This window comes from Amblyomma mixtum, chromosome 1, assembly GCF_055824585.1.
Source record: "Amblyomma mixtum isolate Tamu chromosome 1, ASM5582458v1, whole genome shotgun sequence".
NCBI classification, from domain to species: Eukaryota; Metazoa; Arthropoda; class Arachnida; order Ixodida; family Ixodidae; genus Amblyomma; species Amblyomma mixtum.
Genome location: NC_143012.1, coordinates 88,400,682 through 88,423,701, shown reverse-complemented (window position 1 = coordinate 88,423,701; position 23,020 = coordinate 88,400,682). Strand labels below are relative to the sequence as shown.

Genomic DNA, 23,020 nt, shown 5'->3' with positions numbered 1-23,020 from the left:
GAAGAGGTCACCGTCAAACTTTTGGCGAGCCTTCCTGATTTAGCGTACCAGTGCCTTCTAGAATACATCAATGCGATCTGGACGGGGGAAACCCCGCTCCCCATTGACTGGAAGACGGCTCTTGTCACCTTCATCCCGAAGGCCGGGAAACCGATCGACACGGACAACGTCCGCCCCATCTCTCTCACCTCGTGTGTGGGAAAATTGATGGAGACGATGGTGCGGGATCGGCTGTCCGAGTACCTCGAACAACACAACACCTTCGCGGACACCATGTTCGGATTTCGCCCACATAGATGCGCACAGGATGTCCTGCTCCAACTCGACCGCGAAATCTTGAACCCCATTACACACCCCCAAAACTATAAAATCGTCCTTGCGCTCGACCTGAAAGGAGCGTTCGATAACGTAACTCAGGAGGTCATACTCACACATTTGAGTCAAACTCACTGCGGCACCAATGCCTTCAATTACGTTAAACAATTTCTCACGGACAGACTGTCCTACATCCGAATACAGGACGAAGAGCACGGACCTTTCCTGCTCGGCACGAGGGGGACTCCACAAGGCGCGGTGCTGTCCCCTCTGCTATTCAACATTGCCATGATGCGCCTACCCGCCCTGCTTGGTGCGGTCGAAGGGGTCCAGCACGCGCTGTACGCCGACGACATCACCATCTGGGCTACGCAAGGACGCCTGGGATATATGGAGACCAGCCTGCAAACGGCCGCCAGCAGAGTGGACCGCTATGCTCGAGACTGTGGTCTGCAATGCTCCCCGCAGAAATCGGAATTCGTGCATTTACGTCCCTCGCGCACATGCTTGACCCAAATCAATCTCTCGTTGCAAAGTGGTCCCATTCGCGAATCCAAGGAAATCAGAGTCCTTGGACTCTTCATACACAACCAGCGACGCTGCGACACAACACTCGCCAAGCTCCGGCAGGTGGGGGACCAGGTGGGCCGCATGGTCCGCCGGGTTTCCAACAAGCGCGGTGGGTTACGATGCAAAGACGCCTTGCGGCTGGCGAACCAATTTGTGACCAGTCGAATCTTGCATTCGACTCCCTACCTCCACCTGCCGAAACAGGAGGAGGATTCCCTCGAGGTCATCCTCAGCAAAATCATGAATCGAGCGCTGGACCTCCCAGTTTCTACCTCTACCAGCCGCCTTATGGCACTGGGGATGGTGAACACTTTTAGGGAGCTTCGGGAGGCCCACCTCAACAACCAATACACTCGTCTCACAAAGACAGGGTCGGGTCGCCGCCTTTTAGCCCGACTACACATCCAGCACACTCAATTCACAGAGGAGAGATGCCGCCTTCCCGTACACTGGAGACGCGCCCTCCACGTGCGGCCTCTCCCCACCAATATGTCCAAAGAGGATCATAATGGCAGGCGCCTGGCGCGGGCGGAAGCCTTGGACCGCCATTTTCGGAGCAAACCAGGAGTCTTCTACGTGGACGCGTCCGGCCCGGACTCCAGGGGATGGTGCACGGCCGCGGTCGTCCACGAGGGTAAAACAGTAGACGCCCTTACTTTCAAGGCCCAGTCATCAATTCACGCAGAAGAGGTTGCCATCGCTTTGGCAGCCTCTGACACCTCCTCCAAATACATAATCACCGACTCACGAGGGGCTTGTCGAAACGTCACGCAAGGGTGGGTTACTCCCCTAGCTTATCGTATTACCAAAATTGTAGCCGAGACTCGGATCCCGCGCACCGATCTATCGTTTGGGCTCCAGGTCACCAAGGCGTCCACGGAAATGAGGCAGCCGACGCCGCCGCCCGCGCGCTCTCTCTCCGGGCATTTCACACGGGACCCGACGCCGACCAGGACTTCCATTTCAATCCGATTTACACTTTTAAGGAAATATGCGATTATTACAAATCCACGCACCAAACTCTTCCCACCCCATGCAAAGGGCTGGGGAAGGTCAACGAGCGGGTACTCCTGCGCCTGCTCACCAACACGATGTTGTGCCCGGCAATTCTACAGCATTTCGATCTTAAATTCGACGGGCGGTGCTCACACTGCGTGGAGGTGTCTGACACCTACCACATGGTGTGGGCCTGCCAGAAAAACCCATCCCTACCCCCTATCCCGAACCCCACCCGAGAGGACTGGGAGGCGACCCTGTCCGGTTGCTGCACCCTCGAGGCCCAAAGGGCCTTAACGCAGCGCGCCCGGGCTGCGGCAAACGCCAATGGTGTGCCTGACTAGGCATCCCACCTAGTGGTTGTAAGGGCGTGACCCTTCAGGTCACGACCCCCAACACCTCTCTCTATGATTAATAAATGTTTTCACCACCACCACCACCCTCTCACGTCATTGAGGCGGTCTTGGTTTCAGGGGTCAAGTGGTGCACCCATGTCTCATCACGTGGGATGATTCTGAACAGAAACTCATTTCCCTATCGCGCGTACCGCATCTAGTGATCGAGGCTGATTCCCATTCTTGGTCTTTTGTGATCCGAGGTCAGGTTTCTGGCACTGATCTTGCAGACCCTGTCCGGTAACTCAACACATCACGCAGCATGTGATGTGCCTGGGCGCGGCCATTACGCCGTGTGGACGCCATGTCTGACACCTTTACATGCTCGTCCGCTAACACCATGTCCTGTGTTCAACCAATGTTGTATTCATTCGTGGACGTGGAGCGACGCCCACTTCGACCTTCATCCTCCTGCACACTCTGCATTCCTTCACTGGCCATGTAACGCCAGCGGCCAACCATTTGACGAGACGCGACCTCTTCACCACACGCGGTCTGTACGCGTTCAAGGAGGACGGACACTAGTCCCACGTGACCAACCATACCGGATAATAGCACGCACTCCCATTGCCGACCACACTGTCAGCACACGTCTCTCTCCCATAGTGTTTTTGCTTCAGTAACCTCGGCCACACCGGTTTCCTGCTCTTCTCTTTTTCCTTCGGCGCCCTGCACATGCGTCATTCCTCCTAGGCCTACACACCTCCCGTTGTTGAAAAATCAAGAGGTGTGGATTGTTACGCTGACGGTTTGTTTCACACGGTGTACCATCTTTTTTTTCCAAAAAAATGACGAATCTTTCGGAACTTCCCTATGCGGGCTTGTTCCATGTTATGTCTCGTGCTAGTTCTCCTCGCACGGGATCTGCACAAAATATTTTGATATACGAAAAAAAAACTTACAGCTGGTTAATACCCTAAAGCGCACACTTCGGCTCCTGGCGCGGAGGAAGGTGCCCGACGATAAACGCTGCATATAACCGCGGAGACAAAAACCACCATGCTCCAAATGATGAATCAAAGTACGAAAAACCCTAAGAGCTATCAAAGACATCGTTGCCAAAACACTCAAACGGTATCACCGGCGTCAATCAACGGGGCACACATGAAGTGATCCTACCCCATAAGTCACCGCTACTCCTGTTCGCGGTCGATACCTGCCAGGGAGTTATCGATAAAGAATCGAGTACTACCTACCTGCTGGCATTGTTCTACAGGGGACGAATATTTTAGTCAGCCATATCATCATCATCATCATCATCATCAGCCTGACTATACCCACTGCAGGGCAAAGGCCTCTCCCACGTCTCTCCAATTAACCCTGTCCTTTGCCAGTTTCGGCCATTGTATCCCCGCAAACTTCTTAATCTCGTCCGCCCACCTAAATTTCTGCCGTCCCCTGCTACGTTTGCCTTCTCTTGGAATCCACTCCGTTACCCTTAAAGACCAGTGGTTATCTTGCCTTCGCATTACATGGCCTGCCCAAGCCCATTTCTTCTTCTTCTTGATTTCAACTAGGATATCATTAACCCGCGTTTGTTTCCTCACCCACTCTGCCCTCTTCCGATCTCTTAACGTTACACCTATCATTTTCCTTTCCATAGCTCGCTGCGTTGTGCTTAACTTAAGCTGTACCCTCTTTGTTAGCCTCCACTTTCGGCCCCCATAGGTGAGCACCGGTGAGATACAGCTGTTGTATACTTTTCTCTTGAGGGACATTTGCATTCATATCAGCCATATATGCAGAGGCAATCTTGGAAATGCGCCCTATAAATCCATCCCTCTGAATGGTTACTCTGTGGTGCAGGGCAAGTCTGTGAGCGATGTTTGATTGTTTTCTGTACGCTTGGAGGGAAGCTGAGGACGCGCACACCTCTCCGTACAACCTACATGTCCACTTCGATGCAGCACGCACGAAGTGAACGGTTTGAAGGGTCAAGATCAAAGTCAAAGTCAAATTTATCTTCAACATCAAACGTCCGCTAGACAGGTGTGATGTTGAGGGGGGGGGGGGGGGGGTCAAGCAAAAAGCCTGAAAAAAGCCATTACAGGGCCTGCACCCCGTTGCAGATGTCGGAGCGACGCAGAAACCGACATGATAAAGAAAGAAAGGCAAGTACATTCTTATTTCTTGTACAACAAAAAGAAGAAACAAAGATACATCACGGCAGAAAATACAGTGCAGGTAGCAAAGATACAAGAAAGGCGAAAAATACAATAATACAAGATACAAAAATATATTACAAAAAAATACAATACAAGAATACAAGATACAAGAAAGACGAAAAAGACTAGTTACAAGGCAAGGGATAGCTATGGAATTCTAGGAAATTGAAAACTCGCAAAAAATGCATATAGAAATAAAAATCACAGAAGTGTGGTAAGAAGTCTGAGAGCACATTGATTATGAGTGAGCGATATGGGCACCATTTAATACACTTGTTAAGGTGTAGCGCAGCATCTGGTGACCGTAATTGGTTCGTGTATATGGTAGCTGTCATTGTTCTGTGCTCCTTGTATTATAAGCAGCGTGCCGTAATTTGATTTCTGCAAGTTCCTTGAGATAAAAATTATTATTTTTCATCGAGGTCGGATAGCGTTATGCAAGGAATGAATTATAAAGATTTGGTAATGAGATTAGGTTCAAGTTTTCAAAAATGGGCTTGGTGTGGGCATCATAAGGAACATTTGAAATTATGCGCACAGGTTTATTTTGCAACCTGTGTATTTTAGCAAGGTTAGTAGCAGTTGTGGTGCCCCAGACTAGGTAACAATATCTTAAAGTTGAAAAAAAGAGGCTATGATAAAGCAATAATTTTATGTTTGGGGGCAAAAGAAATCGCAGGCGCGATAACATCCCAACACTACGAGGTAATTTAGAGCAGGTCGTTTGAACGTGATTGTCCCACGTCATGTTCTCTTGGAAAAGAACACCGAGACTTTTTACAACGGGCACCACTTCTATGCTAGATCCAGGTAGGCTAAGATTGAAGCTTGCGTTCATCGGCGTGTTTTTGGGGCGGAATAAGGCTGCCTTCGTTTAAGAGACCTTTATAAGTAATGAGTTTACCATGCTCCAGTCCGCTAACAACGTAAGTACATCATTGGCTTTATTTATTTATTTATTTGTGTTGTGTTGTGTTGGGTTTATTGGCGCATAAGCATCTAAGGCTATCATGCGCCAAGAACAAGGTATGGAAAGATTGGCTTGAGCAGAGTGTGAAAACAAAGTTGATAAAAACGGTGGTGTAAAGGGCCTAAAAGTTATATTTATTACCTGGCTGATTAAATACAAACTTTTTAGGAATGGCTGTTTGCAGGAGCTTTTAAAAGTTGGTTAACCTCCGTGGACATCCTTGGCTTGCCAAGGATCTCGAGGCCCCCAACTACTCAGATAAAAACCTCAGCCTCCTTCTCAGGACTGTGAAAGTGGCTGAGGTGTATCGTTCTAAGTAGAGAAGCACAGGGTCGGAACATTACAGGTTTTGAAGAATTTATTTATTTATTTATTTATTTATATAGAATACCCCTAAAGGCCCTCGAGAGGGTATTACATAGGGGGGGGGGGGGGGCACAGGCAATTGAACAGAATAAAAAAACAAAAAGAAACACAAATATAAAACAAACAACAAAAGCACAAATAAGACACTTTGGATGACATAAGCAAAAGAATCAATCAAAAGCACAAATAAGACACTTTACATGACCTATAAGTAAGCAAAAGAATCAAAAGAATGGCAGCGCGGCAAAGAACGAAGATTAGTGCAGTATTAAAATTATACAAGCAGAACACTAATACAATGAATCTTTTTAGTAACATACCCTGCAAAAAAGGAAGCCATGAACAAATAAAATAACAATGTATGCGAAGAGTTAAGCAGTAGTTATTGAAGATATAAGTTTAAAATATTTATCAGGATCAGTGGTGGTTGCGATATGTGAAGGCAGAGTGTTCCAGTCAGATATTGTGCGTGGTAAGAATGAATGCGCATAGATAAATGTTCTGCACGAGAAACGTCTAACTTTAAAGGGATGATCGCGGCGGTCAAAAATCGAAGGAGGCAAAGAAAAAAAGTCGTTATGAAGTGATGGATGATGATAAAGTTTATGAAAAAGTGATAGTCGTGCAATTTTACGACGGAGACATAAATCCTGGAGACCTGCGCGTTTCTTTAAGGCTGTGACGCTGGTGTTACGTGAATAATCGGAGTAAATAAAACGAACGGCGCGGTTCTGCAATGATTGAATGTTATTTATTAGATAAGATTGGTAAGGGTCCCAAATAGCCGAGGCATATTCAATTTTAGGTCGAATTAGAGTGGTATAGGCATGAGCACGGAGGTGAGGAGGAGCATGCTTTAGGTTATGTTTTAAGAGACCTAATGACCGATAAGCAGATGCAAGCATAAGGTTAATATGGTGGTTCCATGCTAAGTCTGAATGAAGGTGAAGTCCTAAGTACTTATACGTGGTGACTAGCTCGATTGAGCTATTATTTAAGGAGTATGCTGTTTGAATTCGAGACATTCGGTTAGTAAAAGACATCAATTTAGTTTTTGAATGATGAAGTTGCATAAGCCAGGTTGAGCACCATGCTGTTACTGAATCCAGGTCGGATTGAAGGGATTGGCAATCGGTGTTAGAATAAATTTTGCGATAAATTACACAATCATCAGCAAAAAGTCTGATATGGGAAGAAATGGAATCTGGTAAATCGTTGATAAAAATTAGGAAAAGTAAGGGGCCAAGCACACTTCCTTGTGGGACGCCAGAGTGTACTTGGCTGAAAGACGAATTGTGGTTATTGACAGTTGTAAATTGAGACCTGGAAAAGAGAAAATCTTTAACCCATGCAATGACAAGAGGGTGAATATTAAGCAGTGCTAGTTTCATTAATAACCGGTTGTGAGGTACTCTGTCGAAAGCTTTAGAAAAATCAAGAAATATGGAGTCTACTTGAATGCCAGCTTCAATCGATGAATGTATGTCTTGAATGAAACCGGCAAGTTGCGTTTCGCATGAGTAGCCTTTACGGAACCCATGTTGATATTTAAAGATAATGTTATGTTCTTCAAGATAGTTAATTAACTGCGAGTGAATTACGTGTTCAAGAAGTTCGCAAAGAGTGCTAGTTAATGAAATGGGTCGGTAATTTAGTGGTGAGGAACGATCGCCAGACTTGAAAATTGGCACAACTTTAGCTAGGCGCCAGTCCAGCGGAATCACGCCTGATGATAGAGATTGTGAAAAAATAGCGGACAAGATGCGATGAATACCATCAGATGAATTTTCGAGTATTTTGTTATTAAAGCCAAGGTGATCTGATGCTGATGTTGTTTTAAGGTTCCCTAGTAAGGATAAGATACCGGTCTCACTGATACAAATTTCGGACATTGATGTATTAGAAGTGCTGAGAGAAATAGGAGGTAGAGGGAGGTCTTCATGGGTAAAAACGGATGTGAATGCGTTATTGAAAAGTTCGGCGCATTCGGCCACTGGAACACTGCTGCCTTCCGCGTTGGTAAGAGTAATGTCAGGATGATTAGCGGGGTTTATTATCTGCCAGAACTTCCGTGGATTGTTTGTTAGCATTGCCGGTAGATCGTGTGTGAAGAAGTGCCTACGTGCAGATATCAGCTCATACTGATATTCCTTATCACGTAGTTTGTACCTTTGCCAAGATTCGGAGTGTCTGTTCTTGTCGGCTTGTCTGTAAAGGCGCTTTTTCTTGTTATTAAGGCGACGTAGATGCCTATTAAACCAAGGTGCTGTGTTAGTGCAGGGGATACTGATGACGGGTATGAATCTGTCAATGAGAGTAGCAAGTTTCACGCTGAACAGGTTCCAGTTCGTTTCCACGGAGCGTGACGAAAAATCGCGAAGAAAATGATCAGCAGAGACTGACAACTGAGCGTTTATTTCGCCGAGGTTTGCTCGGTTGTAGCACCTTATTTGTTTAGTACGAGTTACCTTTTTATGGGGCACAAAATTCAGGTTACCCGTGATTATGGAATGGTCGGAAAGGCCTTCTAAGAGCGCAATGTTGGAGCAAAGGTAAGGATCACTTGTCAAGATAAGATCGAGAATATTGGCTGTTGTGGCGGAACGACGCGTAGGTTCAGAAATAAGTTGTTGCAAAGAGAAATCGAGACAGGACTGGAGGAAAGCCTGAGCTTCGGGATCATTGGCAGGAGCTGTTAATGACGACCAGTTAATAGCCGGAAAGTTAAAGTCACCAAGTAAAAGTAAGCTTGAATTCGGGAAACGACAAGTAAGATCGCTTAGTAAATTAGAAAACTGACTTGCGAATGAAGAATTCATGTCCGGAGGGCGGTAAATGACGCCAATGATGGCGACCGTGGGACCACAACTCAACCGAACCCATACCGATGCGATGTACGACGTGACCTCGATAGGCACAGCAGTGAGCACTTTATTGACAGCCAGAAGGACACCGCCACCTCTACGGCCCGTGCGGTCACAACGAAATATGTTGAATTCGGAGTCACAGGCGAAAACGACATCATCAGGAACCATGTCATTTAACCAAGTCTCGGTAAGCGCGATGACCGAGGAGCAGCATGAATCAATTAAAGAAGAAAGAGCTACGTTTTCAGAAAGAACACTCCTTATGTTAGTGTACAGAAAACTGACATCGTAATTGGGGCAACGCTGCGCGTTTGGCCGCACGGGTGGTTTGCCAGCCACTTTACGAGAACTGGAAGGGATGCGTCAGGCAAGGGACACGCGCACTGCGCTACTGGTTTGATCATCCCAGAAATACAAGACACCATTGATAAGCAGTTTATCAAAAGACAAACGGACCTTGTCACCTTCTTTTTTTACTGAATTGGCATACTTCCACAGTTGGCTGCGTTTCTCACGAACCGTTTTCGAGTAATCTCGCGAAATGCTGAAATCGGTATTCTTGAGTTTATAGCCCTTACTCATAAGCGTTTCGACTTCTTTTTCGTTGAACAGCTTTGCAATAATGGGTCTCTTTTTTTCCTGAGAAAAACAGCCTATGCGGTGAGCACGGGCTAAGGAAAACAACGTGATACCAAGTTTGCTAGAATAGAATTCGTTCACATGACGCTCAGAGTCTTCTCAAGTTTCAGACTCATCAGTGTCCTGAACACCATAAAAAAGAATGTTAGACCGGCGGGAACGATTTTCCAGGTCGTCAAGTTTTACTTAAATGTTGGATACATCGTGTGTACAACCCGTGGCAGATACTGTGGTAGGCACTGACTGTTTTTTAAGTTCCAGTTCCTTCACACGGGCAGCTAAAGACTGTAAGTCACTTTGAAGAACTGGAATAGACTCGATTTTAAGTTCAAGTTCATGCACACGATCGTTTAAAGTCTTCCTTTCATTTTGCAAGCCAATATGAATTGTAAGAATCTTGTTAACACTTTCGAGGATATTCGTGTGGTTCATCTCAAGCCTTTGAACAGTTTCATACACCAGTTCGAGCTTTTCCTCTTGGCCCTTCGTCATAGGGCCTGGGTTTGTTTCAACATCCCCACCCAGGACCAAAATGCGCCAAATGTACACTGCCGCCGAGCGGAAACGTTTCAGAATATGGGGTGGCCACGACACTGCTACAAGACAGACATCATCGATAGACAGAGATTCGATAGCAGTCAAACTAGGCCCTGGAAAGAACTGGTGTCATCGGCATATATGATAAATTTAGTGTCATCGTTAATGTTAACAATGTCATTTACATAAATATTGAATAGCAATGGCCCGAGAATACTGCCTTGTGGGACGCCACTCCCGAGACCAGAAAAATTAGATGTGTACCCGTGTATTTGTACTAGCTGCTGTCGATTATTTAGGTAACTATGCAAAAGTTTCAAGAATGTGCCACGAAATCCGTAGTGTTCTAACTTAGTTGTGAGAGTAGTGTGATTAATTCGGTCAAAAGCCTTCGAGAAATCCACAAATATTCCTAGCACGTAATATTCATCTTCAAAAGAGTCCAGGATAATTTCTTTTTGTTTTAGTAATGCTGTGTCGGTTGAACGGTGTTTAGTAAATCCAAACTGCAAGGGTGTTAGCAAGTTGTGTTTTGGCAGACAACGGTTAATTCTATCGTGCATCAATTTTTCAATTCCCTTAGAAAGAACTGGTAGGATCGATATCGGGCTGTAATTGGTCATATTGTTTTTGTCCCCTCCTTTATAAATAACCGAAACTCTCGCCATTTGTAGGCGGGACGGGAACGGTTTGAGGGGTGCATGACCGCCTCCAAAAAATACAAGTTTAAGCGAAAGCCGACGTAGCAAACTGTACGCGTAAGCGACGGCTTCAACGGCTACCCCAGAACATGTAGTCTTCGCGTAGCTGCCCAGAATTTTCTGCAGTTCAAACCTGTGGCTCCACTGAGAACAATTTTATGAAAACCACAAGCAAGTTTTCCGTAATTCAACTAATAATGCTCATGGCGATGAAATGAACATTGGCTGTGTGACGGGGAGCGCGACTGCACAGATGGATCTGACGAGCTGAACTGTACATCTGGATTACACGGACGGGAAGTAAGTGCGGGAAGTAAGTTCCCGCGCAAAGACAATAGCAAATGCACCAGGGAACATTGGCTGTGTGACTGGGAGCGCGACTGCACAGATGGATCTGACGAGCTGAACTGTACATCTGGATTACACGGACGGGAAGTAAGTGCGGGAAGTAAGTTCCCGTGCAAAGACAATAGCAAATGCACCAGGGAACATTGGCTGTGTGACTGGGAGCGCGACTGCACAGATGGATCTGACGAGCTGAACTGTACATCTGGATTACACGGACGGGAAGTAAGTGCGGGAAGTAAGTTCCCGTGCAAAGACAATAGCAAATGCATCAGGGAACATTGGCTGCGTGACTGGGAGCGCGACTGCACAGCTGGATCTGACGAGCTGAACTGTACATCTGGATTACACGGACGGGAAGTAAGTGCGGGAAGTAAGTTCCCGTGCAAAGACAATAGCAAATGCATCAGGGAACATTGGCTGTGTGACGGGGAGCGCGACTGCACAGATGGATCTGACGAGCTGAACTGTACATCTGGATTACACGGACGGGAAGTAAGTGCGGGAAGTAAGTTCCCGTGCAAAGACAATAGCAAATGCATCAGGGAACATTGGCTGTGTGACGGGGAGCGCGACTGCACAGATGGATCTGACGAGCTGAACTGTACATCTGGATTACACGGACGGGAAGTAAGTGCGGGAAGTAAGTTCCCGTGCAAAGACAATAGCAAATGCATCAGGGAACATTGGCTGTGTGACTGGGAGCGCGACTGCACAGATGGATCTGACGAGCTGAACTGTACATCTGGATTACACGGACGGGAAGTAAGTGCGGGAAGTAAGTTCCCGTGCAAAGACAATAGCAAATGCATCAGGGAACATTGGCTGCGTGACTGGGAGCGCGACTGCACAGCTGGATCTGACGAGCTGAACTGTACATCTGGATTACACGGACGGGAAGTAAGTGCGGGAAGTAAGTTCCCGTGCAAAGACAATAGCAAATGCATCAGGGAACATTGGCTGTGTGACGGGGAGCGCGACTGCACAGATGGATCTGACGAGCTGAACTGTACATCTGGATTACACGGACGGGAAGTAAGTGCGGGAAGTAAGTTCCCGTGCAAAGACAATAGCAAATGCATCAGGGAACATTGGCTGTGTGACGGGGAGCGCGACTGCACAGATGGATCTGACGAGCTGAACTGTACATCTGGATTACACGGACGGGAAGTAAGTGCGGGAAGTAAGTTCCCGTGCAAAGAAAATAGCAAATGCATCAGGGAACATTGGCTGTGTGACTGGGAGCGCGACTGCACAGGTGGGTCTGACGAGCTGAATTACACCTCTGTAAAGAAGTGCGCGAATGATGAGTTCGCGTGCCAGAATACTAACCACTGCATCAATGGCGCTTGGCGCTGCGATGGCAACCGCGACTGTTCAGACGGCTCGGAAGAGCAGAATTGCACCTCCGTAAAGAAGTGTCCGGCAACTCAGTTTGCGTGCGAGAATAACGGCAACAGTATCTTTAATTCTTGGCGGTGCGACGGCGAGCACGACTGCTCAGATGTTTCTGACGAACAGAATTGCATAAGGACGGAGACGTGCTCTCACACGCAGTTCGGATGCGTCTCGCGAAACGGATCCTTCACTTGAATCGACAGAACGCGAGTCTGTGACGGACTCAAAGACTGCGAGGACGGCCCCGACCAACGAGACTCCCGCCAAAAGCTGCCGCTGGAATGTGAAGGGAATTATTTCGGATGCGACAACGGGGCGTGTGTTCCTATGGAGCGGAAGTGCGACGGCCGATACGACTGCAATGATCGCAGCGACGAGATGGACTGCGGCGCAGAAGGCATCCGCGGCTGCTCTAGTGACGAGTTTGCATGTGTTTTTGAACACCTCTGTATTCCTCGCCACTCTCGCTGATTGGGCAAAAAAGCCAACTTAACAAACAGACGCGCATAAGCGGGCGTATCACGTATGTGTTATTGCAAAACTTGTTGACACGGCAATGGAACCTACAGTGGAATCCAAAAATTGGGAGCAGAATTTCAGAATCTGTTGTCGCGTTACAGTGATTGAGTGGGACTGCCGCTACGGTACTTACGTCTGGTGGATCGTGATTACTGGTTAGGGGCCGGCGCTTGTCGCAGATTAATCTTTCTATTAAGATGATTGAGTCAATGATCTTTTATTTGCGACCAGCGGGGTGGAAGGCTGGCAGCCCTCACTTCTGCCCACACAATGTTGGTGGCGTCATCACAGTCAGGGGTCGTCCAGGGCTGGTCCCTTTCCCTGCTGATGCGCAGCCTGCTTTGCAGCTTACCACTCAAAAGACGGCGGTTCTTCGAGATGCTGCGTGCTCGCCACACACTGCCACAAGTCTCTGGCGAATCTCCAGAAAGCTCTCATTCTCCTGCCACACGAACGATGTCGTACAACGCTGTCCTTGCTGCTGACTATGCATGCTACCTGCTACGTTGCGGACATACACAGGAAAAAGCGCACTGCCAACCACAACATGGATGCCTCCGACTCGTACTGCCATCTGGTGGTGGGAAACAGTCCCGATTAGTAATGGCAGGTACAATGAACGATTTAGCCAGAGAGATAAACTAGACGATAACCAGATGATAAACCCAGACAGATTTGACCACTTACGAAGTTTTAGCATTTAACCACGTATTAAGGCGAAAGCCTTTAGTGCCTCATACTGTCGTGACCAAGGAATATTAGCAAATGTGTCCGCGTATGAGCGGCACTGCCTAAAAAGAAACTGTGTCGAGGCTGGGAATCGAACCACGGCTTTGGCATTTGAGGCGGAGACGCTACCACTCCGCCACGAAGGCTCCGCCACTCTGCCACGAAGGCTCAGGGTTTGAGCATCAATAAAGGCGCCTCTAGTGAATGCGTGGCTTTCATAAATAAAATAAGAGGAATAAAAATAAAAAGAAAAAAGAAACAACAAAAATAAAAGAAAAAATAAAATACGAAAAGAAACAAAAATAACAAACAAGATGTGAAAAAGAAACAGCGTGCCAGGAAACGCTTTCGCCTTGCAGAACTTCAGAGAGCCAAAGTGCCCCCTGAATTTTCGAATAGATGGCCACAACACATTAAGATTAATGAGAAGAAAAATAAAATTAGTCTCGTCCGCGTATAGCCGTTTATATGAAGTTGAGGTATGTTGATAACATAACTGGTATGCACAATAAAAAAGCAATGGCCCCGGAAAAGGCTACTCTGCAATGCCACATATAACTTGTGGAACCGTGATCTGTGCCCAATAATATACGTGTAATGGAAATGACGGGACCAATATTTAGTAACAAGATTAAATGCGAGTTTAACACCGTGGTACGCAGGGCCAGTTGGTAGTCGGTCGGCACGTAAGAAATCGCACAAGACGATACACTAACAGGAAATATAGCATGGACACGAGTGCTACTAACAAATTAAATTATTCGGAAAACACCGCTTCTTATCAGCACGCGCGGCTTTTCATTAGACAGCGTGCATGTTCACCGAAAGAGTAGTTTTTTATTTGTTTTAGTAGTTGGTACCACTCGTGTTCATCCTGTGTTTAATCTTAGCTTCCCCTCTTGTGCCCTATACTGCATGGATGCGAGAAGCTGAATTCCGTACAGCGCGAGGTAATGCACTAGAATTTCGGGCTTATGGGATCGAAAGCCTTTCGAAAATAAAGTAGAAGTTCTATTCTTTTTTTTTTGTCATCATAGCTACTTTGCAAGTCTTCTTTTACACAAAAAAAAGCAATTTCAGTTTATTTGGTGCTAAAATTCGCAATTCTCAGTTGAAAATGAGTGACTTTCTTCGAGATATTTAATCGTCTTTTTCTGGAGATATTCATTCGATTTTAACAACAAAAAGGGTACTGATATAGACAGCAAGGGTTGGTTGTGCAGAGTGCGCCTTGTATGCGAGGCTGCTACTCTTGCCATATTCACACTTCTTTAAAAGATGCCGGAAGCAAAACATTTATTTTAGATATACATAGAGGTGAGCATATTCAATCGACCGCAGCTGTGATTGATTGCTACTTTGTTATCGTAACTATGCCTAATTAATTTTACGAAGAAAGATTGTATATGATAAATTGCTCTCTATACTGTCGACATTATCTCAGCATTGTCTCGGCTAGAGCGATATTCCAGAAATTGCATTCAAGAACTTTAAAATGACGAGAGCAACATTTTGGCTTCACACCTTGCGGGAAATAAAGCAGAACACTAGTAAGTGGTGATTGAAAATACATGTGAGGATACTGAAACAAGGGGATGGCTAGTAATACATAAATATAAACTTTCAGTTTCAGATGCTTTTTTTTTTGATGACAGGGTAACATTTGTACAATTAAATGACATAATCATATCATGCAACTTGCAACAGAACAGGCTAGATGTTAGAAAGTCAATTTTATAACTAACTATTGAAGGCCTTTGCATATTTAAAAAGCTAACATTCTGAACGAGGCCACATGCATGTTTATTCCTTGGTGTTCCCAGACGAAGTATGGTATGCTAATGCAATCAGTGTCCTATCGCATTTGACAGCATATTTGATTCATAGCAGTCACAAATCTTAGAAAATTCAAGGAAACTTAGTGCTCAGATTATCTTTTATATAAGCTAAACTTCCACCTCCTATCCGATATTTGCTAAAATACCTACACCTTTGTATCTCGGGAGACTGACTACATAACTTTCACTGTAGAACCGCGTCTCCGTAAAGCTAAGAAGCAAAAACCTATATTCGAGGAAATCTAATTCGCTTCAGTTTCGCATCTTTTGCTTCTTAGGCTTGTTATCGTTGCATGAAATCTTGAGATTTCTGTCGCGAATCAGCGTGACGCGTCCCCAACTGCTGAAGGGGAACGGTTTCGCGTGCAGGTTCGAGGAAGAGAACAAAGAAATCAAACAAAACAAAACGAAGCCGTGTTTATATTTTAAAGGAAAGGAGCTAATGAAAGGAACGAAAACACTAAGGAAAACACACACTAGGCACGCGTAAAACACAACAGATAAAAAGGAGAGAGTTACCGGCAACAAAGCGTCCCAGGTGGTGCGGGAATGCCTTGCAGGTAGCACAGACGCGGGTTGGCGAGTTGCGATGCATCGCTGGCGTTGCTTTCAGGGAGGCGGTGGTAGAGAGCCAGGAGACGAGGAACGGAGCTGGACACGGGAGACGCTGACGAACTCCTGTCAGTCGCCCCCAAGAACTGGGCAGCTGCAGCAGGAAAACTGTAGCCGGGTCCTGTTGACGGCGTTCCGCAAACACCGTAGGCTTGTGCAGCCTATCCAAGGAAGTCTTGGCAGCACAGACCCGAAGTCTGACGGCTGCCACCTCCAGGCTTGAATGAGGCTTAATGGTCTTGCGTCGATGATTCAAGCGAAGTCACCGGCAGCTCGAACCTAACGTTCGACAGCTGCCACTTCCACGCTTGAACCACCAGACTTGTGCTGCGGTGTCTTCCTCGACACCTCGGATTGCTGACACGTTGCCCTACGCTCCTCATGCCTGCCTCGCGCACACCACTCGCACGCGCACACGCGCAACGCGGGGCTGGCACGCACGGCGCTCCGATGTCCGACGCACCACTGCCGACACGCCGCGTTCCACAAATCTCTCAACAGTGTGGTGTGCACATCACAATTTCGTCGCTTTCATTATAAGGAGGGTTCTGCGGGTAAAAATAGTAAGATTCGTTGTCGTGACACAATTCGCTGAGCAGTCCCGCCACCAGGAAGAAAGAGAAATAAATACAAATGAAAGCTTCTTACATAAACAACCAGTTCAAGGAACCTTATCACAATCACTCTCGCTTTCAATACACTTAGACCACTCGCCTAAAATCTTTGCGCAAACAGCTTTCCGTTACTGAACCAACCTATACTGACAATTTCTTGCATGACATTTCGATTTCGGCAACCAAAGCAGTTTCTTTCTGCGTGCGTCCAAGTTATCAAGAAGGTAAACCTCAGACATGACAGATGCTGTTTCTTTGCCATCCACCGGTCTCGCGTAATGCGAGACGAAAAGGTTGCTTGGTTTATGGGGTTTAACGTCCCAAAGCGACTCATGCTATGAGGGACGCCGTAGTGGAGGGCTCCGGAAATTTCCACCACCTGGGGTTCTTTAACGTGCACTGACATCGGGAAAGAGCACAGATGCTTGCTTTGTGTTGCTCAGAAGGCAGCCTTTGAAGGGCTTCTGTGTTCACTGGTGAAACCTTAGTACGTTCTAATTGAGCTGCTGGGTCGTTAACCTCCTGAAGATCTGCATCTTGATTGTGAGGCAATACCTGAGTTGCAAAGCTTTGCCTCTTGTTAGACTGTTCGAAGGTATCTTGGCTTCTGAACTTCGTCGCTAGCACTGTCCGCTTCAACCTTCCCAACCCTCATTTTAAAATGCGGCACTCTCGGCTCCGTGCTGTTTCATCTCCATTACTACCAGATCATGCCGATCTGATAGGTTCTGTTTTATCCTGTCCACGATGTGCACGTCCTTCCGTCATAAATAAAATATCTACCTTCAAAATTTTCTACTATCTCTGCAATCTTGTCGTTCATTTCTCTCAGCAGACTTTTAAACTTGGGTTCTGGGCCCTTATTTAAATATGCGAAAGCCTTCAGTCCCTTCAGCAGGAGCACGTTTGTCATTTGAGACCCTTTCGTAGTGTGAACTACACTGGCCGTGGATGACCAGTTTCGTGTGAGAGTGGGTGAGCCAAGCTGCGCATGCGCGAGAAGCGAGTGACGTCACAGCTGCGCAGCTGGTGCGCCGGAGCCACTGCCGCTGCGCGGGGAGACCCGCCATTGCGCATTCCCGAACTGTGACGTCATAGACCTGGAAGACGCGCCGGCGCGCGTTCCAGAGGGTAGCAGACTGCCTATGGCTTCAGCGCCGCGTTTCTGGCACAACGTTGTCAGCGCCAACGCCTGCAGCGCACACCTTTCACTACCGCCACTTAGCTTAAAGCGTGCTTGAGGTGTCCACTGTACCATGAGGGCAGTTATGCGCCTTCCTTCTGGTTCAGGTGTCCACCGAGATGTGGACACCTCGCCCTCACCTCAGGGTAGGTATATCCTGGCGTTTTTACCTTGTCATCTTTAGCTTAAGCTGACCCAGTCACAGATGAGCATGGGTTAAGATGGTAGATAAAAATTCAAGGGACACTTAAGCTCCGCCTTAAAAGTATGGCACGATAGCGCTAATGTCTCTCTCCCTTCAGCGACCTGGGGTTTTTGCGCATCGTTTCACAGATACAGACACTGTCAGATACAGACAAGGCACAGAAGGCCCCCTTTAACCAAGTTGAATGAGCGTGCCTCGGTGGCCTATATACAGATTATTTACATAGCATATAGCATATGGCCCCTTTCTGTGCATACATAACGTAGTGTAGTAAATACTCCTTTTTTTTGACAAAACAGTACCTCCGTGGCCTAGGGATAACGTGTCCGACTCTGGGTTTAAGCAGTGCGGGTTCGATTCCCATTTCATTCCAATTTTTATTTTCAGAGCAAATAATTTACTTTTTTTGTGCACATTGTTTTGGTTTGGTTTGGTTTTTATGGGGTTTAACGTCCCAAAGCGACTAAGGCTATGAGGGACGCCGTAGTGGAGGGCTCCGGAAATTTCGACCACCTGGGGTTCTTTAACGTGCACTGACATCGCACAGTACACGGGCCTCGAATTTCTCCTCCAAAGAAATTCAGCCGCCGCGGCCGGGATCGAACCCGCGTCTTTCGGGCCAGCAGCCGAGCACCATAGCCACTAAGCCACCGCGGCGGCGCGGTGTGCACATTGTAATGACTCTTTAATCATGTTGCGACTGTATACTCACAATTTATGGCCGCCGCGGTGGCTCAGTGGCTATGGTGCTCGGCTGCTGACCCAAAAGACGCGGGTTCGATCCCGGCCGCGGCGGCTGGAATTTCTTTGGAGGAGAAATTCTTGAGGCCCGTGTACTGTGCGATGTCAGTGCACGTTAAAGAACCCCAGGTGGTCGAAATTTCCGGAGCCCTCCACTACGGCGTCTCTCATAGCCTTAGTCGCTTTGGGACGTTAAACCCCATAAAACCAAAACCAAATCACAATTTATGACATGTTTTAGTCACTGCTCGAGACTACCGCCGCACGTGTGACGTCACTACCTTTTCGACCAATCCTCATTTTCTGTTTCGCTGCCATAAGCGCACCTTTTTCGGGAAGCGACTAATAAGGATCGAAACCCGACATTACAGAAAGAAATACACGAATGTAGCCCTTCAGGAAGAAAAGTGTGAACAGAGATACAGCAGCGGCATGTGAGTACGACTATCAGAGGCAACGCAGCTTTAATGACACCGCCAACGGGACGAAATTTATTCAAAGGAAATTCTCCATATACCTGTAGCCGTCATAAATGTAACTCTAAACAGCGCCGGTGACCTATTCAAAGATATTACCCACAATGAAGGTGACATCGTACAGCTAAAGGCAAATTAGGAAATGGGTACAGTTTCCGAGTACGGCAGCAGAAAAGAAAATAATGGGGACATCACTATAATGGGCGTATCTGCTTCGAAAACAACGAGAGAACGGTGCGCGAGGTGCGGAAAAAGGAAAAAGAAATGAGAAATTCCTCGAAAAGCGAAGGGGGTGGATAAATTGAGAAAATAGCAAATCTGCATTATCACATCTCCACCCTTCGCCGGCCCGCCGGGGGAGACCTAATAAGATTCCAGCGAGACTTCATTTCGAGCTTACGTGTGTGCGCTTGAATCCCTCCGATCCTTTCGAGTCATCCCATTTCTTGCTTGGCAGCGCGGGTCGCATTCAGGCGCTGTGTATCTCTGAGGGCTAGAGAGCGGGAAGAGGACAAAGAAGAAAGGAAAGAATGCACACATATGAAATAATAGAAAATAAGAAAATTTCTTGAGAGCTGTAACATTGTTAGACGGCAGCCGTGGACGACGGCAAACAGGGAACAACTTTGTCTTCTTAGGTGAACAAAGCATGTGACGGAGTAGGAGTAACGAGGTTCGTAAAGAGGCGCATTACGTACCCGTTCTTTTTTTTTTCATTCTTTGTTTGCGTACTTTGCCTGTTTTTGCCTCTGACCTTTTTTTCCTGTGGTCTTCTCACCAGCAGTGGGATTATTTTAGAGCGAAAAGCTCTACTCCCCCCATGCTGAGCCTGAAGGTCATCTGGCTCTTAGATTAGACCTCTAACGGGAGGCACGCCGCATGTGCCAAAATCGCGCCTGGCAGGTGCCTCGATCTTCTGCTGCGACGCCTTAGCTGCGCGCTTGGCAGTCACGTCCGCCGCTGCACTGACCGCCGCTCCGGACGCTCACTCTTGTACTTCTACCACGTGATGCATCACGTGGTTTGCTCTCGCTGAAGTCTTGAAACAATAAAGATTAACCAGGGCTAAACCCTGTCTAACCGTGCCTAACAGAGCTTTCGCTCTATATATACTGGTTCAGCTGAGTTGAGCCACAGCCACTTTATTTATTAGTCTCAAATACCAATAGAATTAGAGAAAAGCACAAGAGCGAACAAGAAACTAAGGTGATGGAAGATAGCGTGTTATGGTCCCAACTTTCAGGTCTGCTATGTCTTTGTTCTCAGCCCAGTCTGGTCTCTGATGCTGTACGTGCTGCAGTCTAATCGTATCCCCCCCCCCCCCCCCCCCCCCTTTGGGAAGTTCGCTTGTTTTAATCTTGTCAACTAAAATTATATTTTCAGTGGGTGAACCTTCGAAGCATCCTTAAATTACAATTGGATTGTGTTTTTGCTCCCTAAGCAAAGAAACACTTTAACGTCATTTACGAAGCGCTCAATAGTTTTTGTTTCCTATAGTTTATTCTGAAATTTTTGAGCGCACTTTATCCAGAGCGCTTGAAACAGAAGACTATTACCATAACTGACTTAAAACGCCTCCTTAACTTCAGAGATTCATTAAAACTAAAATGGCTGTGGTATATGAGGAACTAAGTTTCAGGACCGGGTTAATTTCAACCGCCGGAGGTTCTTAACATGCTGACACGGGAGTTTTTGTCATGTCGCCTCCATCAAAATGCTGATATTGCTGTTTGGTTTCGTTTTGTTGCTTCCGTGGGTGTTTATTTTTCCCCTCCCTTTATGAATTCTACAAAAACAGCTGTCGTTTCTGAACCAAACAATGGTATAAGATTACTCGCCGTAGTGCAAAACTGCTCATGCATCCAATCGGCACTACTTTTAATCATATGGCTGTTCAGAAGATTGAGTGACAGATAATTTTAATGGCGGCACCTTTTTTTTTTTTTGCCTGAAGAAACGCCAAGAAGTTTCGCATTCTTCGGGCCTAACAGTGAAGCCCAGTTGTGTCGCCCTCATGGTACAGTTCTGCTTATCGCCGTAGTGATCAGTATCATTGATCAGTAGTAGTGATCAGATCAGAGTTTGTGTTTGTACCACTCTGGAAAATAAACGAAGTGAATTCAACTGAATTATATTGAGGTGACGTGAATAGGTCTATTAGCGATTAAATTCACAGCGTACTTGAAGAAGTTTAGCGCAGACTGCCGAGCCATTTCCTTGCAATGATTTTGGAACGGAACTTGGTGTTTGTATTTTTTTAATCTACGCGTCAAATGCAGACTTCGATTATGGGGCACGTCGCTGTAGAAGAAATTGCAATGAATGTTAGCGCCCCAGGTTTCGTTAACGTTCCCGACGTCGCAATGAAATAGGATAGAAGGATTGCTTATTCTCACTCACTGATACAATGTGGAACAGCGGGCCCGTTTAAAGGGAAACTGCATAGGATTTAGAAATCAACGAGCTTAAGAGGGTCGGATGTGTGAAACTTGCAAGTAAGGTATGCCAAGTTTTTTTGGGCTAGCACTTGAAATGATGAAGTAATCGCGGATTAAAATCCGGATGCCCTTCAAGCTTCTCCGCAACGCACAACGCCATGTGGGAGCGCGTGATGACGTCATCGAAGGTGTCGGTACATTTCCAACGCACAAACGCCTACATTGAAGGAGAAAAAACCACCGAAGGCAAGCAATGCCGAGAGTTGTTTGGCAGCGTCTAACGAGTCAGGGTAGGGTGTGGCTGACGACAGGGGTAATTTGAAATCATACCTTTTGTGACGTCACGCTTAATGTTACTGCACTCCTCCGGTGCATCAGGAGAAGCGCAAAATTCAATCGTCGATTACGTCACTATTTTAAATGCTAGTGCAAAAATACTTGGCATGCTTTACCTACAGCCTATATAGATTGTATCCGTGAATATCGCGAAAATCTAAAAAAAGTGCTGCAGTTGCCCTTTAAGCGCTAGCAATAGTGTGCGAGCGAGGGCAGACGAAGAAGCAAGTGAAACAGCTGACAACAAAAAAATGAACGACAATACGCAGCTCTTAGCCAAAGCTCAATACTAGCTCTTATTATTTCAACTTCAAAGGCGCAAAGACACTTCCTCAGGAGTGTTAGTCAACCTCGCTTCTGTGCCCACTCCTGGGGCTAATATGTTGGTGTTTTTGGTGTTGCCAACTCAGCACATGCGCAGCATTCGTGGGAAAAAAAATGTTCGAATATTGGAATATCGTAACGTACTCTGATGAAGATATTTAATGTAATCGTCCATTCTTCTGATTCGTAGAAAAATCTATCTTTTTAAAGTTTTCCGTCGCTCGCATTGAAAACTTATTATCGAGAGCGTGTTTGACGGTAGCAAAACGTTAGTAAGGCATGCTGACGGGCTAGTTGGTTTTGCATCTTGAAACTTAAAAAATTCAACTGGGAGCAAATAATTTCGCAAGGACAAAAAGAGACGAGTAGACCTGTCCGTTGCCTCCGCGTCTCTTTTTGCCCTTGTGAATTTATTTGCGCCTAGCTGGTTTTTTCCAAGTTTCAAGAAGCAAAACGTTAATAGCAAAAAAAAAAAATCAAGCCTGCTGATGGGAGATCAGCGTATATTTTGAATGCTGTAGTGAAATCTTGAAATATATATAATAGTTGCTTTGCCGTTAAAAAATGCGTTTACCCAGAATTGTTGGGTATTTTCTTTCTCGCATTTCATTCGTTGCTGATAGTGCATGCGTCATCTTCACATAGAACCAACAATTAAACTGTAACGAGCAAACTCCATTTCTGCAATAACAGCATAAATCTAACACAGTATGCATACAAAGTTATGAAATGAAAATCAGA

The 23,020-nt window shown here is 46.4% G+C and overlaps 1 protein-coding gene and 1 pseudogene across 1 annotated transcript in view; both read left to right on the top strand.

The window, feature by feature from the left end:
• LOC149367139 (uncharacterized) overlaps nucleotides 1–23,020 on the top strand; it is a 50,866-nt gene that overhangs the window by 12,820 nt on the left and 15,026 nt on the right. The gene's annotated exons all lie outside the window — the stretch shown is intronic.
• On the top strand, nucleotides 10,741–13,131 carry LOC149367140 (uncharacterized; annotated as a pseudogene).